Source organism: Rhagoletis zephyria, unplaced genomic scaffold (assembly GCF_001687245.7).
Source record: "Rhagoletis zephyria isolate East Lansing unplaced genomic scaffold, Rhagoletis_zephyria_1.1 Rzeph_scaffold_00755, whole genome shotgun sequence".
In the NCBI taxonomy this organism is placed as follows: domain Eukaryota; kingdom Metazoa; phylum Arthropoda; class Insecta; order Diptera; family Tephritidae; genus Rhagoletis; species Rhagoletis zephyria.
The window spans coordinates 28,078-42,804 of record NW_016157839.1 but is presented as its reverse complement, the minus strand read 5'-3'; the positions used below and the strand labels follow the sequence as shown (position 1 = coordinate 42,804).

General features: G+C 37.9%; 1 protein-coding gene across 2 annotated transcripts in view; it reads right to left on the bottom strand.

Moving 5' to 3' along the window:
- The window catches only part of LOC108361393 (uncharacterized), a 160,034-nt gene extending 148,053 nt beyond the window's left edge, over positions 1–11,981 (bottom strand). The window contains exons 1-2 of one of the 2 annotated variants that reach the window (XM_017614003.1): positions 11,789–11,981; positions 11,549–11,720 (exon numbers count right to left, since the gene is read on the bottom strand). The gene's annotated coding sequence lies outside the window, so the exon portion shown is untranslated. The remainder of the gene's footprint in view (positions 1–11,548; positions 11,721–11,788) is intronic. The other variant, XM_017614004.1, reaches the window with a different exon arrangement.
- Positions 11,982–14,727: the final 2,746 nt, after the last annotated feature.

Genomic DNA, 14,727 nt, shown 5'->3' with positions numbered 1-14,727 from the left:
GTATGTATGGGAGGCGACATGCCTTCTTTTTTAATCACTCACATTTTTTCCATGAGCAATTGATACATTTTGTATACACAACTCTATACCAAGTTCCAGTATTCTTCCACAAACACTTCCAGGGATATGTGGCAAGAAAAAGTAAATTTGAACTGGAAGTGTCACGCCCCTTTTTCTTATAACCCTAATCTTCTTCCATGAATTTAGAATTGATTTTACATACCCCAGTACCAAGCTCCCAGTACTCTACCATGAACACCTCTAGAGATAAGCAGTATAAAACAGTAAATTTGTACGGGAGGAACCATGTCCCCTTTTCGAATAACGCAAATTTTTCTCCATCAGTATGGAATTAATTTTGTATACACATCTCGGTGCCAAGTTCCAGTCCTCTGCAAGAAACACCTCCAGAGATATGCAGCATAGGAAAATCAATTCGCATGGGAGTTGCCACACCACCTTTTCCAATAACTCTAATTGTTCTCCATGAGTATGGTATTAGTTTCACATACATACACACAGGGGCGCACCCAGGAATATATTTTAGGGGGGTTTTATATTTCTGAAGATATATCACCGGAAAATACTGAAAATTTGCTTCAGATAAAATACATTTATGCAAGTTTTATGTACAGTATGTAATAAATAAATAAACGTTTTAAAATTCATAAACTGCACTTTATTTACAGATTAACAGAACTCAAACGCTTTTAACCGACTTCAAAAAAAAGAAAGGTTATCATCTCGCCGGAATACATAACTTTGGACCACGTGAACCGTTTTCAATAATCCTTTTTTTATTAGAAAGATAGTACCTCAAGGTTCGTCCCGTAATTTGTTTTAGAGATCCGATGATTGGATCATGAAGAAATTAACGGTACCCCTAAATTTGAATATGAGAATTGAAGTCGGTTGTGTTCTTTCCTTAAAAACTACTTGTTTAATAAAAAGTTCTATAAACTCAAGATGCGCTCAACTTTCCAAAGAACCTAATAAAAAATTTTAAAAAAGAGTCAGTAAAAATAAATTGATTGATTCCATGAACTTTTGCACTTCTATGTTCATTTTTCCGATTTCTGGTTTTCGATAGAGATGGTGATTTTTCACGATTGCTAAATTTTTTTAATATTTCAAATACCGAAAAAATTAACTGAGCTCTTAAGAAAAACGAAAAATTCATATAAAACGACGGACGAGAAATGGAAAAGAAATTTTCTTCTACCAAAATTTCTTAAATCAGTTTGCAGCTCTCAAGAAAAAAAATGCTCGTATATTTATTCCCTCATGAAAATTTACAGCAAAAGCAAAGCGCTTTTTCAAGCAACAGAAATTATAATAAATATTTCTTATAATTTCCTTGAGAGCTGGATTCTTAGCTTTAAGATACAGATTGTATTTGAGGTTATTAGCTTTAGGGGGGGTTTGCACCCCAAAACCTACCCCTTGTGTGCGCTAATGCATACACACATATGTATTTCCATACCAAGCTTGAGTGCTTTACCCCAAACATTTGAAGAGATATGCAATATGAAAGTTTCAGTCAGTATGGGAGGTGCTACGCCTCTTATCAAAAAACGTCCATTTTCTCCGTGAACATGAACATGATTTCACACAGTCTTGGCAAACTGTTAATCTGAATAAAATTAACGATTAAAAAAAAGCTCTGGTCAAAGCAACATCGCAAAAATATAGAAAAAGGTTTTTTCTTAACAGCGGTCGTCCCTCGGCAGGCAATGGCAAACCTCCGAGTGTATTTCTAAAAACTTCTTAATACATATCTCTGGAAGGATAGAAAATCTCTCGAAGTATTTTAAATTTGTTATGGAGATTTATTTTATAAGTGCCGTACTGACAGAATAAATTTCATTAAATGGAAAAGGGAGAGCCGGGTTCGCCTTGTAATCTTGAGCTCTCTTGAGGCATTTGCTACAGTAATGAGAAGTGGTATTTTATCCAGGCCAGGTTACTAAATTTGAGTTGGAAATATTAGAACCCGCCGTGGCACCTCCAAGAAGGTTACACGTTCACGCGTCGTATACCTGGAACCATTTTAAGGTAAACTTAGAGGGATTGATATCTTTCGTATGCCTAGCGCGCAGACGAGATTTTATAATTTCATAGTTTTAAACGGGCTAAATACCTTAACTCGCTTAAAAAATAACGAGCTATAACGAGATGGGCACAGAAATAAAATCTGACATCATTAAATTATTTTTCATATTTGTATAAAAGCGCGGGGTGAAACCCGCGGGTATAAGCTAGTAGTATATAAAAACAATTTTTGTATAAAAGGGGAAATATACGACACCAGCTTGCTGGCTCCATCAAGCGATTGTACCATCAGGCTCGAAGCATATAACTTACCAGGATGCTGGTACAATATTAATTTCTTTACAAATGAGGTCGAGGAAAGATCGAAATGATTAGAGCCGAAATTTCATAATTTTTCTAGCATTTTGTTAAACATTGTTTTTTTTTTAATTCACGACTGCAATATCGTGAAGTTAATCTTCCACAAACACGGCTTTGACTCATATGGTGCAAGAAATTTACGCCAGAATACTTTTTACTTAGAAAATTTCACCACTCACAACACCAGAATGCTGGTAGAATCATAAAATTTTCAAATAGTTTTTGAAGTCGCACCAGGAGCTGGTACAATCACACCACAAGAACATACACGGTCAACCGACTTGATGGGCCATTTAACAAATTAAGCATATTAAGGGCCGTAAACTATTCGGCGCGTATTCATAGTCCGGCCACTAAGTCGAAACTAATAAAGTTGCAACTTAAATTTAAGTGCCAACTTAAAATTCACTACTATTCGTAGTCGCATTTCAGACTTCTACTAAGTAGTTTTAACTTAGTTTTACGATATTGCAAAACGAGTGTGAAAATGTATCGATTTTTCTTTACGATATTTTGGAAAAATTACATTTTTATTAAATAATGTCAAGGTTGATCATCCGTTTATGTTATTTTTACTTTCATTGCTTGTCTATGCAAAAGAATAAGGTATAAGTTTTTTGTTAATTGTGTGAAATAGCCAGAACATGCATGCTGTGAAACATACAAACACATCTAAATTTTATGCCATAATTTGCTTTAAAAGAAGAAGTTTTAAATTGACTTATTATTTGAGCATTTATATATGTAAATCATTCCAATTATAAAATTGTGATGTGGCCTTATTCGAATTGTAATACGCATTTAATCTCATCTTCCGATTCAAATGGATCGCTCTTTGTAAATTTCAATTGGAGATCATTCAATATTATCAAAATCACGCTCTGCCAACTTAATTTTTACATATTTCGTCTTTTTTCCTTAATTTAATAAAATACTTCTTCCTAGTTACAACTTAATTGCAGCTGCAGCCGAAACTAAATTTTAAGTTGGTACTTAGCCAGAAAAGTCGAAACTAAGGCGACTATGAATAGCTTTAGTTGTAACTTAGGATAGTTTCGACTTACCGCCCTATTCCCACACGGCTGACAAAACTCAGTGGCCGTACTACTGCGCCTAATACTATGCCGCAAATTTATTTTAAGCTGTCGTATGACAATTGTCAGTTTTATTGTTATGACCTACTGAGTAAGTGACAACGGCGAAACAATGTTTATATTATGTTTTAGGCGCAGTAATTGTGACAATAATCATATGATGAATTTTGTCAGTGTTGTGGGAATAGGGCGGTTAGTTGTGAACTAAATATGACTATGAATATGCGCCATCTATTTTATATCTTTATTTCTTTATTTCAAGTAAAAAATTAGTCAACAAAAACAAAATGTCTTACAGACTAATACAGAGATTTAACAAAAAATAATAATCTTAAAAAATACACAAACTGTAATGGAAAAACATTAAAGATAAAAGATTTGAGAGCAATATCATAATCGATATTTTATTGCAGGGATTTTAAATTAATAAGCAAGCAGTTAGAGTAGTATGAGGGCATGGGGTCATGAAAACGAAGAGAACGTAGTGCAAAGCCAATGAAAACTTTTTGGATACGTTCAATCCGACTTATGTGACAAGCATGATAAGGTCTCCAAACGAAAGCAGCATATTCCAGTTTTGAACGAACAAAAGACGTGTAGAGCAACTTACGAGTATAAGGACTTGTAAATCCCGTACTGTTGCGCCTTACAAATGCTAACATAGCATAGGATTTCGAAATTATATAATTAATATGATTAGTAGAAGTAAATTTTACATCGAAAANGACTTATGTGACAAGCATGATAAGGTCTCCAAACGAAAGCAGCATATTCCAGTTTTGAACGAACAAAAGACGTGTAGAGCAACTTACGAGTATAAGGACTTGTAAATCCCGTACTGTTGCGCCTTACAAATGCTAACATAGCATAAGATTTCGAAATTATATAATTAATATGATTAGTAGAAGTAAATTTTACATCGAAAATCACTCCCAAGTCCAAAGTTTCATTAACCGATCTCAGACGACAACTAGAGATAAAGTAGGAGGTCTGCATAGGTGCAAAACACTTAGCGAAAGTAATGTGGTAGCATTTCGCTAAGTTTAAACACAACTGATTTTTAGTACACCAAGAGAGAACTTTTTCTAGCTCAGCTTGGAGCATTTGTGAGTCGAATGAGTTTCTTACTATCGAATAGATTTTAAGGTCGTCAGCGTAAAGTAAAAAACTAGCGTATGAAAAACAGCTTGGTATGTCATTGATAAACAAGACAAATAGCAGAGGACCCAAAATACTACCTTGGGGGACACTCGATGACGCAATAAATGAATACGACTTTGCATTGTCAACTACAACCACACACCTTCGATTCGAGAGATAAGACTGTAGCCAAAGGAGGAATATGGAATGAAAGCCCAGGCACGCTAACTTCTTAATTAGTATTGCATGCGAAACTCTATCAAAGGCCTTGGAGAAGTCCGTATAAACAACATCGACCTGAAAACCTTTCTGGAAAGCTGATAGGCAGTCTTCTGAGAAANGACTTTAGCCAAAGGAGGAATATGGAATGAAAGCCCAGGCACGCTAACTTCTTAATTAGTATTGCATGCGAAACTCTATCAAAGGCCTTGGAGAAGTCCGTATAAACAACATCGACCTGAAAACCTTTCTGGAAAGCTTATAGGTAGTCTTCTGAGAAAACAGCCAAGTTTGAAACAGTAGATCTACCAGGGATGAAGCCATGGACAAATTAAGCTCTTAACCGAAAAAAACATCTTATCTTTAACAAAACATTCAAACAGCTTAGAGGTAGTCGACAGCTTGGAGATAGGTCCGTAATTACTCACATAATTTTTGTTTCCACTTTTAAAAATGGGTGTAACATACGCCACCTTCCAATCATAAATAAAATTGCCTGTAGATAATGATTTATTAAAGATGAACTTGAGAGGATAGGAAAGCGAAACGCATTTTTTAAACAGAACCACCGAAAGACCATCGGCATCTATTTGTGAAGAGATCTTAAGTTTAGCGATACCTTTGGCAATATCATCCAAGGATAAAGAGATAGAGCCAAAGTCAACGGACGACTCCACGTTCCCCTTAAATTCAAAATCACTATCAGTCGGAGAAATAAAATTCGATTTAAAAAAATCGGTGAAGAGGTTAGCCGCTTCATTAGCAGAATTTGCATTTTTATCATTAAAAAATATAGCAGATGGAATGCTAGAGCAAGTCTTTTTAGATTTAATGAAACTCCAAAATGCTTTTGGATTTGACTTTATATTGGCTTCGTAATTAAGAATGTAATTACTATGTAAAAACTTTANTAGAGCAAGTCTTTTTAGATTTAATGAAACTCCAAAATGCTTTTGGATTTGACTTTATATTGGCTTCGTAATTAAGAATGTAATTATTATGTAAAAACTTTTCTAAACAATTATACTTTTTAGTGTATTCTTTGAATTGCAAAAGATGAATTGATAGTTTGCTTTTTTTGAATTTACGAAAGAATTTGTTCCTGAGGTTCTTTAATTTCTTTAAATTTTTGGTATGCCATGGTATTTTATATAGTCTCGTTGTATTCAAAGGACTATTAGTGAGGGCTATTTGAGCCACTTTGGATTTAAAGACATTAAAGCAACTTGAGACATCTAAACCGAAAAACAGCGTGTCCCAATCAATATTAGAAAACAAGTTATTAATGATATCAAAATTACACAATTTATAATTAAAAGAGAGATTATGATTATCACAGGTAGCTGGAGAGAACTCGTAGAACTCAATTTTAAGAAAAATGGGAACATGATGATAGCTAGAAGAAGAAATAGAAGAGAAACATTCGTTCATATTATTGCTTATAAATATAAGGTCTAAAATTCTGTTGAGTTCATTTAAAATATTATTTATCTGTTTGAGATCAATACTCAAAAAACTGTCAACAAGATACGATTCATTGCTATAGTTTACATTATTGGGTATAAGAGTAGTATCATTATTTGCTTGCGTCCATTTAATGTTGCCTACATTATAATCACCCAGGACAAGAAATTGGCTATCACTATTAGAATTAGAAACTAGGGACGTAATATTATCCACATGCACTTTTTAAAGGCTTTCAGAACTACCAGGAGGGATGTAGGAAACGCAAACGAACAGCTGTCAAAAAGCGCCACGAATACGAATGCAAAGTTGATCAATAAGAGGGTCCTGATTATCCAAGATTTTACATGAAGCACGCCCCTAGTACAACCCGGTTTTACAGAGTCTCTGTCTTTACGAAATACATCGTACAGTTTAAGATCAAAAAATTCCTGGTCATAAAGGTCTGCCAAGTCTCTACTATAACGAAGATGTCGTAATCTTGGTGCGAGCACATCATGCGTACGGAATTGGCTTTAGTTCTGGGGCCAGAAACATTATGAAAATAAATTTTAAGATTTTGAGGCGATTTACGTAAGTAAGAGGTTTGATTAATTACGGGACCAAGTGTGGTTCTCCGGACTTTTGAAAAAACCTAAACGGCCGTACACTGACATTGGCTGGCCAGACATTAGGAGACAGAAACTTCTCGTAAAAGGAAACAGAGACTCCAAGTTTAAAATTAATTTTCTTAAGAGTACTTACAACGACCTCTTTCTTGACTAACCTAAAGCAAGTAAGCAAACTCTTATCTATCCCTGTTTGCTTATTAACATAATCAACAATATTTTCCGCAGTAACCGTAGGCAAAAACGATGACAAATGTAACCATTTCATAGGCACAGCAACTTCCAAACCAGAGTCTGCATTTGAACCACCAACAAGTGTATGTCTTTTGTTGTTTTTCTTCTTAACGTCCAATTTTTTTGAAACGCGTTGCGAAGGTAACAGACGAGAATCCAACGAAGCGGGAGGGATGGGAAATGTAGTAGCGGTAACAGGAGAACGAGCATCAGCAAGAGCAGGAGCATTGTAAGAGTCTTGGGAAGAGACAGAACTCGAAGTTTTACCAACAGCAACGGCGGCGGCAGCAGCATAACTCATTGGAATATTCTTAGCAGTAGCTGGAAGAGTATCATTATTCGACTCTTTACTATGCGCAACACATGTAATATTCTCCTGAAGTGACTTAACATCATTCGTTACAGCCGAGATCGCAGACAACACATCTGCTNTTCGACTCTTTACTATGCGCAACACATGTAATATTCTCCTGAAGTGACTTAACATCATTCGTTACAGCCGAGGTCGCAGACAACACATCTGCTTTAGAAAGATTACGCTGCACTGCATGCAGTTCAGATTGCAAATTTTCGATTTTATTTTCAAGTAAATTCTTGTCTTCCCTTAGGGCTTTTATTAGGGGGAGCGCATGGGCATTTTCAGCTCTCAAAGCGGCAATCTCTTTGTATACATCATGCGGAGTAATTTCAATGTTGGCGCATATTGGATCTTTTTGCTGCGGCAAAACCGGTTTATCAGGTTGTTGGTGCAGTGCCGGGTTATGATTATCACCAACTACACCAACACGTTTAATAGCATTGACAATATTAGGAGGTGAGCGAAGAGAGCTATGGCGTACATTTGTGCATTTAGCACAAATAAAAGAATAATCCGCATTTTGAAGAAACTCCAAATCAGCAGGCAGAATATTTAAGCACTTTAAGTGAAAAAGCTCATTGCATCTGGAACACTGCAACTTAGGATCACCACGATCCACCTTCTGCCCGCAAACACAGGGTATTACACTTAATTAAATAGCAAATATATTGCAAAAAGAAAATAACTAATACTGAGTAATAGAAAACACGTCCACGCTGTGGAGTACTCACAACACTATAAACTATAGTTAAATCGTTAAAGATAAGTTAACAGCCCTAACACATTTACAGTATGTATGTATAAAAACTTAAGGAACATAGAATACATATATGTATGTATATCAGTCTTTCTTAGTTTAAAACTTCATCTCTTACATTAATGAAAAAAATGTGATCAAATTAAGCACATACAACTTTTTCATGCCAAGTATGAATAAATTCTCCAAAGGGGTAAACAAAGGGCTAGGGGCAATTTTAAATTAATGTAGCCAAAAAAAGTATGTGGTAGCTAAATTTAGCCACCAAAGGGCTAAAACGGCAACACTGATTATAACCTTTTTAATGAAAAACTATCGTGGGAAAGCAACAATAATTTTGAAAAAATTGTAGAAGTGATAGCTATTTCCGAAATTACCACATTTCCTCATCAGACTTCTTTCAGTGGGATTCGATCCTACGACCCACAGTGGGGCAAAAAAGGTTGCTGTAGACAAATCAATTTTGAGAGCCCAAATATGAACCGGTTCCAATTTCTTTTTTTTTTTTTTAGATAAAAGATACTTAAATGTCGCGTCTATCTATCCGTGGCGATTTTCTAAAAAAGCTCTGGTTTTTTATTTATTTATGTTGAAAAATTATAGAAAAATATTTTTACGTTTGAATGCGTCCACTTTTTTGGAAGTAAGTTCTACATGCTTGTATTTTCAGAATCGCCTTTTTGTAACTAGATTAGATTAGATTTAGAGGCGTGAGCAGATCACCTAGTTACCGCGACCGATACGATCTATTGTAACACACCTCTATTCAACTACAGGCCTGGCGAAGTTTGGTCGTGGTAGGGGCTTCACAGCACATTATGTGCGTGCTCTGTTGTTTCCTATTCTTCGTTACACCACCTACACTGGTCTGAGTTGACAACTCCTATGTCTGACAAGTGTTTCATTACCCAACAGTGGCCAGTAAGAAAGCCTGTAACAATTCTTAATTCATGCCTTCTGAGATGAAGGAGTTCTTCGGTTCTCTTTGCTGATATATCCGGAATGAAGGACTTGACCTGTCTGTAACCTTCCGTATTTGTCCAGTAATGTTGTGTTTCGTTCTTCATCCAGATATAGTAGTTTCGCCTAACAGAGCTCCATGGCAGACCGGTAAAGGATCCTGGGCCTATGAATCCCTGTGCAGCCCCTTTTCTGGCGAGAATACGTTCCAATTCATTGCCCATGACTCCACAGTGTCCCAGTACCTATATGAGGTATACCCGTTTCCTGGAGGCGATCAGTATTAAAGGTTGAAGATAGTCCCACACCAGCTTTGAGGTGACCTCGTGGGCTTAAAGAGCGAGGAGCACTGCTCTGCTACACACTGCCTCAAACAAAGTTCAATTGTGTGAACCTCGGCCTGAAAAACAGAGTTACCTTGCCCAATGCTGGAGAAAAGGAGCAGTCTAGGTTGTATGCCGTACATTCCTTCTCCGACGCCGTAGTCAGTCTTTGAGCCATCAGTATAACAGATGTGGCTGTCCTTCCGGGGTTTAGGTCGTTCGTTGTCCCAGTTATTCCTGTCGGCGGAAAAGAGCTTGACGTTTTGCGAGAAGTTAAACCTCAGAAGGCAAGGGTCCACAAAGCTTATGCGCAACCCATCTTCTTTTTTTATAACCCTGAGGGTGGAAGGGTGTACATACGGTAGAGCCTCTATCTTGATTACAATATGTAGGGGAGGCAGGCCAAGAAGCACCTCGAGAGCCGCAGTTGGTGTGGTTGTCACCGCGCCAGTAATGCCCACGCAGGAGGCCAGTCTCTGTAGCTTACTGAGCTTGGCATGTGTGGACTTCACTTCCGCCTTCTTCCACCAGACGGATGCAGCATAGGTGAGAATGGGTTTGGAGATGGCATCATACATCCACCTCGCCAGTTTAGGTCGGATGCCACCGTTCCATCCCACAAATTTCCGTCAGGTCCAGATAGAGGCCCTGGCGTTTTTAATAGTTTTATCCATATGCGTATTCCATGAAAACTTGTCATCAAGGATAACTCCTAGATATTTGACCTCTTTTCACCTTGAAGGAATGGTTCTACTAATTTGCCGCTTTTCCTTTTCCTGGAGAAAATGACTATGCAAGTCTTCTTCGGGTTTACATTTAATCCATTGTGACTACACCAATTGACGACGTTCAAAGCATTCTGTAGGAGGGTGGAGATGGTATCTTCGAACCTACCTCTGATTAGGATGACAATGTCATCCGCATAGCCCTGAACGTCGAAGCCGTTTTCGCTAAGAAGGTAGAGTAGTTCATCTACTACAATGGACCATCGCAGAGAATCTGACCTATTCCTGTCCTAGAGTTTGCATACACTCTTCTGAATTTAAGGACTTTTTCTATCCAGCGACATGTGGTCTGATCAACCCCTCAGCGCTGGACGCAATTGTCTATTAGACAGTGTTCCGTGTTGTCGAAAGCGCCCTCCAGATCCAAGAAAAAACCCACCGCCACCAATTTGTCCTCCAGATCTTCCTGGAAGATAGGCATATTGGTGTCTGTGTAATGGGTTCCTGGCAATGAAACTATCCCTGATATGCCTGCCTACGATTCTTTCCATTGCTTTTGGTAGAAAGGACGTAAGACTAGTTGGTCGATATGCCTTTGGTTAGTCCGCTGGTTTTCCCCCCACATTTGGGATGTAGCGGACCATGACTTCCTGCCATTGTAGTGGAAGGGACCTTAACGCGAAATATGTGAAAAGTGGTATCAGCAAGGGTAGCAAGCGGCGAAGTCCCTTTTGAAAATAAGCTGGGAAAATGCCATCTGCTCCAGGTGGTTTGAAAGGCGCTGAGGCAAATATAGCACATCTTATTCTATCCTCGTCATTTGGCGATTCTCCAATCCTCTGAATAGGGGAGTTTTATCCCAGTCTGCGTGTAAATTGTTCTAGTTGTGCTCAGTGGCTAACAGTCAAGAAAATGAACATCGGCTAGCAAGTTAAGGGATTCCATGCAGCTATTCGTGAAGGATCCGTCGGGTCTTTTCAGGAGCCCTAACTTATTAGTGTGTGTCTTTGCAAGGACTCTGTGGATTCTTGCGCTTCCCGTAAGGTCCTTGATCCCTGTTTTCCATTCACCGGTTCGTTTATCTCTGTAAAAGAGCACCCGGGTCTTTACTCTAAGTTTAGCCAATTTGCTATTCCACCATGGAGTCTGTCTGTTGTTAAGCCTAGTGACTTCTGGAGAGGATTCATAGTAGGATTTAACAATGGCTGATGTCAGATCTGAGCAGCTAAGTTCAAGATGAAATAAGTCATTTACCTTCCGCTTGCAGCATCTTATACTGTCCCAGTCTGTGGTTCTTGGTCTTCTATAGGTGGTAGCAGTTGGTAATGTGGTTTTATTTCAAAACGGATGTGCATGTGAGCTAACGAAATTACTGATAAAACGAGTGGATAGAGTGAGATCTAGAACCTCTTCCCGTATACTGTTCCTAAAAGTGGGGGAGTTAACTACGTTTAAAACTTCTAACCTATTAAGGCTAATCAAGTAAGTACTCACATCTTTGATTTATGTTACTGCTGCTCCATATGGTATTGTGGGCATTAGCATCATATCCCACGATGAGTTGCAGTTTTTGTCTGCAACAATAGTCCACTAGTCCCTGTAGTGGAAGAAACTCTAAATCTCTGGAGTCACCGCGGAGGTACGCTGAGCAAATTACTAGCTCTTGCGTGTTTTCTCCGAGAGATGGGCTTACCTTCACTGTGATCTGGTTCTTGTTGGTAAATTCTAGAATGAGAAAGGCGTTGATATGATTAGTAGGCTGGATCGATTTTGTATGGGGGAAAATAAAGGTAATTTGATTCTATTGTAATAGTAATATTATGTTGTTTTAGGACTAGGAAAATAATAATTGGCCACTAAAGATTAAAATAAAGCATACCTTTAGCCCGCGCAATTGATGCAAAGGATCAAATTTTTGAAAAAGTAACTTTGGTTCCTAATATCTAGGGAATACGTTAATGGATTGAAGCAAACAATATAACAAACGGTTTCGGTTTTTGTATATCTGTGTTTTATTTATGGGCCCATACGTATAGTCAAATCCCGATTTAGATACTTCTCAAAATTATAGTTAACGACGTCAATGCGACTCATTCAGGATATGGTATTATTTGAGACAACTCCCATTGCCAATTCAGGGGTGGGAAGTGTGGAAGAATTTACAATAGAAGACGATGACGAAACGTCTACAGACGATTTAAAAAAATTAGTTCGAATCCACTGTTGAAAATTTGTCAACTGATAACGATCTCACATTTGTTCCAGAAGATGAAATTACAGCTGTGGACCTTGAAGTATTCCGGCGCTCTGAGCGGTTGGAGAATCTACCACGACAAAATTACAATTTCTGCGCAGCTGAATATGTAGCATCAGATCCGAACACTGCGGAAGAAGCGATGGCAAGCCCTCAGAGTGATCTTTGGCAGGCAGCAATGTGTGAAGAAATGAAGTCGCATAATGTCAATGGTACCTGGAAATTGTCAGCGCTACCTGTTTGCAAGAAAGCCATCCCATTGAAATGGGTATTCAAGACAAAGATAAATGTCGATGGAGACCCTGTGTGCCATCAAGCCAGGCTAGTGGTGAAAGGGTTCAACCAAAAGCAGGGCATCGATTACGACCAGACATTCGCGCCAGTCGTTCGATACACCTCGATTAGGTTTTTGCTCGCCTTAGCAGTAAAGTATGGTCTCACCGTCTACCAAATGGATGCCGTAACTGCCTTTTTGAACGCGGACCTCGAAGAAGAGATCTATATGTCTCAACCGAGTGGCTTTGGTGATGCCTCCGGCCGTGTATGTAAGCTGCAAAGATCGTTGTATGGTTTAATGCGGTGAGTTTGGAACATAAAGTTGAATTCAACTCTAGTAAATTTTGGTTTGCAGCGCAGCAACGTCGATCAATATGTTTATTTTCTCGTTGCTGACAGCAAAATGCTGTTTGTTGCTGTCTATGTTGATGACAACATCCTCTTTTCCAACGATACAGTGCTGTTGAATAAGCTTAAATATACGCTTTTTAAAAACTTCAAAATGAAGGATATGGGTGTGGCATCATCGGTTTTGGGTATCCGAGTAACTCAAAATCTGAAAGAAGGAGCAAAGAGGACGTTTCGGCATGGATCAGTGCAATCTCGTAAGCACACCCCTCGGCGTGAACCAAAAGCTGTCCGAGGAGATGTGCCCAACTTATGACGGCGACAAAAGGGAAATGGCTAGTGTTCCCTATAAGCAAGCCATTGGATGTCTGCTGTTTGCTTCACAGATCACTCGACCCGATATCTGCTAAGCTGTCAACTTACTAAGCCGATACAGCACGAACCCAGGCAAGGCGCATTGGACTGCAGTGACGCGGGTCATACGCTATCTCAAGGGAACTATTGACAAGGGCTTAATCTACAAAAGGAGCTCGCAGGACATCGTTGGTTTTTGTGACGCCGACTGGGCAAATGACGTAAGTGATCGCCGTTCGACAACTGGTTATGTTTTTTTTATTTCAGAAGGCAGCGTACGATAGCCTTATCAACTACAGAGGCTGAATTAATGTCAATGGTAGGTGCGGTGAAAGAATCAATCTGGCTTAAACGATTGGAAAAGGAATTGTTGCACAAATCTTCCAAATCATTGACTTTGTTTTGCGACAAAAAGGGCGCTATACACATAGCAAAAAACAACTTGTATTCTAGCAGAACGAAGCACGTCGATATTAAATCAAAGTTTATCCATTAAAAAAATAAAGAATCTACAATATATTGGCGCGGATAAAATCCTAGCCAATATTTTTACAAAAGCATTATCTACGCCAAAAACAAAACAATTTTAAAACGAATTTGGCTTAAAGAAATTTCTTTCGTACTTAGTATTAGTCAAATATTTTCTATTTCTAAAATTTGGATTGTATAACGTAGCTATAAAGTGAGTTCGCTATTGCATAAGGCAACTTAATCTTTTAAAGAAAAGAACTGCATTACATGTTTTACATACATTTGCTTAAAACCAATTACTTATTCTCGAATGAAATGTCACATTTAATTTAGGGAAGGTGTAGAAAAAAAAATTAAATATTTGGGCATATGAAACACCCTTTATAACTATGTATTTACTAATGACAGATGCCACTGGCAATCGGGGCAAACTTAACTATCAATAAAATTTCCTCCCTTCCATTTTATCTTGTCACCAAGCACACACGTTTTTTCTTGTATAGAACTCTTAGTCAATCGGCACTCGCTAACAATAGTGAATTCGAGTACTTATATATGTAGATTCACTAAATATGAATAAGTCGAACTACATCCGTTTTTATTACATTATTTAATTCATTTAATTTAATCTATCGGAAAAAAATGCGCAAAATTATTTGATAAGTCACCGCAGTAGCACAAAGTACTTAGTAAAATTCATGCTGTGTAAAAGTGATGGACCCTTGAAAGA